Below are 5,179 nucleotides of genomic sequence, written 5' to 3' on the forward strand. Positions count from 1 at the left end.
CCGTCTCTTATTAAAAGGGTATCAAGATAGGGCAACATGTCGTTAGTTTCATATTCTGCTGTAAACTTGATACTATCTTCTGCAAGATTTAACTGATTTAAAATCCTACTCAAATCTAACCTACGAGGAGCTATTATAAGTACATTGTCTCTAGGGACAATGTTACTAAAACTGGTATTTTCTTAATGTTCTAGAAACAAGTTCGCCAGCACTGGGCTTAGTGGTGAACCCATTGGTAAACCTGCTGTCTGTCTGTAATAATTATCATTAAAAGTAAAACAACAGTTTGAAATACAAAGGTTCACTAGTCTAATAAAATCACAAACAGGTACAGGCAACTCATCATGTTCAGACAATACATTGGTTAACACTTCGATGGCTTTTTTAGTTGGTACATTGGAAAATAACGACACTATATAAAAACTTGCCATCTGCTTATTTTTCATACTTATATTTTTAATCCTATTAATAAGATCACCAGAATGTTTAAGATTTTTACCACTAATGGTGCCTACTTTGCCAGAGATTGTTTTGGCTAATTTTCTGGCTAGTTGGTGTAGTAAACTACCTACACCAGAAACAATTGGACGAAGTGGCACGTTTGGTTTGTGTAGTTTGGGAAGACCATATATGTATGCTGGGAAATGGACTTTCGGTAGAAGATGTAACATACTTTTCCCTCCAGGAGCATTGGAAAGCGTGTTCCTAGCACATTTAGTTGCTTCCTTCATGTTATTTTTGTAAATAGTCTCACTCATCATTTCATATGTATTTGTGCCCTTAAGCAAAATTTCCATTTTTGTGTTTTATGTTGATTTGTCTAACATGACTATGCCGCCACCCTTGTCTGCAGACGAAATGTATATGTGGTCATCTGAGGTCAGCTTTTTCATGGCCTCTATGTATCTTTTGGGAATGACAGGTTCTTTAATTTCAGACAAAGACGCTAACAATACACCTTGTATAAAACCACGATCAAATTCAGAGTCTTTATAATTGTAGTTTTTCAGTTAAATCAATATTTCTATCACTTTTTTCTACACCAGTTGCAAATTTTAATCCGAGACTTAAAGCTTCAATTTCACACTCACTAAACTGTCTGCTCGAAAGATTTTGTATAAGGTTACTTTTCCCGGCGTTTTTCCATTTGCTGTGGGCAATTAACCGATTTAGTTTTTCCACCAGTCTTACTTTTTGACGTTCGTTGTATGTACTTACAATCTGACGAATGTGGCGTCCCTCTCTCTGGTCCAGGATTTCACGGGATCCTACACCAGCTTTTCTTGCATCCTCGAATGCTTCTGAAGTGTGAATTTTCAGTACTTCGCGACTATCTTCAAGGTATTTCTTCACCGCCATCGGAAATGGGTGAATATGAAACTAACGACATGTTGCCCTATCTTGATACCCTTTTAATAAGAGACGGAAACAATGTAAAGTTTAAAGTTTTTAGAAAAAAGACACATAATAATGATTATGTACATTTTTACTATGCTACGGATAAGAAAAACAAAATGGGAATTATATTATCATAGGTTTTTATCTTCGAGGCTTAAGAATATGTTCAGAGGAGTATCTGGATTAAGAATTTAATAAAACTTTTAACGCTTTTACTGAACTAAAATACCCTCCTTATTTTATTCTAAAAGCCAAAAAGAAAGCTGGAATTATTCACAAAAGAGTTGGAAAAATAAAAGAAGAATATACAAAGAGGATCATATTACCTAATACCTCAGTTGCAGACAATATTTCCCCATTATTAAACAAGGCTGGTGTTAAGGTTGTTAAAACCAGCTCAGTAACAGTTGGTAATCTCATTAAAAGCCGAAATAAGAGCAGGGAAAATATTCGTCAAGCAGGTATTTATTGTGTGCCTTGTCTAGGTTATGAAAAGGTTTACATTGGTGAAAGTTTCCGTGGTATTGATAAGAGAGTATTAGAACATAAATATGATATGAAAACATACAATATGAATAATGTCATTGTTAAACATAGATTCGATACCGGCCACAATACTGATTGGAATAATTCCAAGAATATAAAATATGAAAACCATACAATGAAACGTAGATGTTTAGAATCGGCGTTTATATCCCTCATAGAAAATATAAATCAGAATAGTGGATTTTTTACAATAAACAAACCATTGGCAATTTTAATGACAAGTAACAAGCAATTTGCGCAAATTGTGTGTACACCATTTTAATGTTTGTTTCTCCCCGCAAGGCTCGGGCTATTAGGAGTAAAATGTTTTTCATCGATGTTATTTTTGAAGAAGCCCTGCAGGGCGAAACGTAAAATATATTGGACTCCCATACTCTGCGTTTGGTCTCTTCCCTAAAAAGCCAGTCTAGCGTTACCAATAACGAGTGTGACCGTAGCTTTAATCAATTGTCGACAAATACGAGTTCTGACGACAAAAGCAGCTTGTAAACACTGTCGACTGGGAATGCTATTTTTCTTAGGAAATGTGTTTTCACTTAAAAATGTGTTTGACAGTTATACAGATTAATTCCTCATGTTATTTTCCCCATGACTACACGTAAGAATATTTCTTCTTTAGAATGTTATCAATGACGTCAGTAAGGCTCGCTGTAACAGGTGGCAGACACTCCAGACAAAAGCACGACTGAGTTCACTTGTGTGTAAACGACTTAAGTCACAATATTTTATTTTTCGAATCTCCAAATGTCAAATCACCTTTGCGTTATATATATTAAAGTCGTGGAGACTAATTTGTAACCTCAAATATTACAAAGTGACAATGGACATTGTTGTAGCCACAATTTTACATTAGGGCTGTGCAATAAATTAATAATAAACACTCTCAAAAGTGATTTGGTTGTAATTGGACTAAGAATTCAAATGGAACAATAACAAATTAAATATAGAATTCATGTTTGGTGATGGTATAACAGCGTCAGCAATGTAACTACCATAAATTAGGTAAATAAAATCTGATAAATATATATACATACCTGTAATAAATCTATACATGCCAATACACAAAATACATTCATACAAAGGCTGGTGATACAACTTGTACGAGACCTGCCATAGGAACCTACGACGACGCCCCCGCCCAAGCATTTTTTTCAAATTTGGTGTCTTTTTTTCAGTTCACTTGTACGTCACATAGAATAAATTTCTGAATTCATTATTCTATTTGACCAACCTGCCTTCCGTGTTTTTAACTCTCTACACAGTCTCCTAAATAACATGTTTTTATTATGTTTTGATATTTATGAATTTATTGTAAACGTTTGTTTTAATCTTAGATTTTTTTTTTATAAATTTATTACGCCCGTGGGCGGCAAACAATAGTACATCTATCACAGCATTGTGTTAGAGGACATGTCATATATTACACACATTCTTTAAATGGAGACATAATTATAATACAATAATCATTCAGGATCCCCCGAAATGGTAATGGCGAGATAGTGGTACTATGTAAGTGTTACATACAATCATCATGCCCCGTCTCCGGGGAATATTGTCTGTCACTATGGGTCACTGGAGACAATAATACCAAGGGTGTTCGTGTTAGGACGGTTACACAGCCCGAATCTTAGATGGAAAATAACAGTTGTGTACTTATCTTCCTCGTACTTTGATTATACAAAATTAAAGTCTGTAATAAACGAGTTGAATTTTGTTTGGTGTGTTACAGCGCTTTTTATTATGTGCTTGGTCCCCCTAACTTTATTACCTGGCTATATCCCCGCCTGTCATTATAACTGCTACTGAAGTGGGTCTCCAGTATTTTCAGTGCCCCACAGCCTCTGATATATCAACGTACGTCTTTGAACACTTTTATCAAAATAAACCTCAAGTCTACGTTGTCTAGTATGCCTTATTTTAGGACAATAGTTCGATGATAAAACAACACTTAGCAAAAGTGTAGAATATCTTATTACATGTGAGGAATAGTCACTACAGCTAAGTAATTACCCTATCTGGGATAATTTGAGCAATATCAGGGTGGAAATGAAAAAAAATTCTACGGTAATTTTTCCACTGCAAAACCCACAGACGTTTAGCCATTTATTAAAAGAGACAGTGGAGGGATTCTGCACTGGGGTCCGTTTAAAATTCGTCAAGAACTAGCAAAGGTGGAAATCAGAGACCCGGTTAATTTTCTTCCCTTAGAAGGTATATACTTCAGTGGTCTGGTAACTGTATAACTCCATATATGCCACTCTATCGAGAAACAAGATCTTGTAAACACGAGGCTAAGATGTCTTGACTTTTACATTGAGAAACCATTGCAGCTTCTGCAATTTTAATATTACTGATCCATCGGTTATATCTCTCAATGCACTGGATCCTTGTCTGTTTTTATAAAAGCCATCCCTTCCATTGCCCTGTTACCATCAGTTTCCAAATATTGTCCATGAGAATACGTACACATCATTGACTCTGAGTGCTACTTGCTACGGAACACAAAAATAAATGTTTAGAGCGACACTAGTGTTTCGAAATTTCGAAATTATATCAACACACCTCAATCTGATGACTGACGTGCTTAGTTATACACTAAAATACATTAGCCTATACTTTATTCTATTTCATTACTGTGCGCATTATGGTGATATTTCTTACATATATATATATATATATATATATATATATATATATATATATATATATATATATATATATATATATATATATATATATATATATGATCTTAAGAAATAGATTACAAACAGTAATTTTAAAGCAAACGGTAATGTAAGGGCGAATTTAGGGTAAAATAGGCAACTCGATCTGGCAGCACTGGCTGACGCTTGTCGTGGTAATGCGTTTATTTGTCATTTCTAGTCTTATTGTACATTAATTAACATCATGCATTTAACTACATACTTAACAAATAAAGATTGGAGGTCTACGTAGCATAATTTTATTGTGAAATGAAGAAAACTTATAAGAACAATGACATGACAATCGCTAAGATTAAACTTACCACAATACACGACAGAGACAGCTGCTATATATCAGATATTTAGTGTTAGTTTGTTTCAATTTCCTAAGATTCATATATAGAATATTATAGATTTTTAAAAATGAAACCATTAATAAAGCTCAATTCAATTTTCTTAGTAGGATTCACTGCAATTATGAAACAATAATAACAATAAATACATTGTTAACTTTTCTATCAGATGTACGGACA

Source organism: Oratosquilla oratoria, chromosome 11, assembly GCF_046742065.1.
Source record: "Oratosquilla oratoria isolate Oo_2021 chromosome 11, ASM4674206v1, whole genome shotgun sequence".
NCBI lineage: Eukaryota > Metazoa > Arthropoda > Malacostraca > Stomatopoda > Squillidae > Oratosquilla > Oratosquilla oratoria.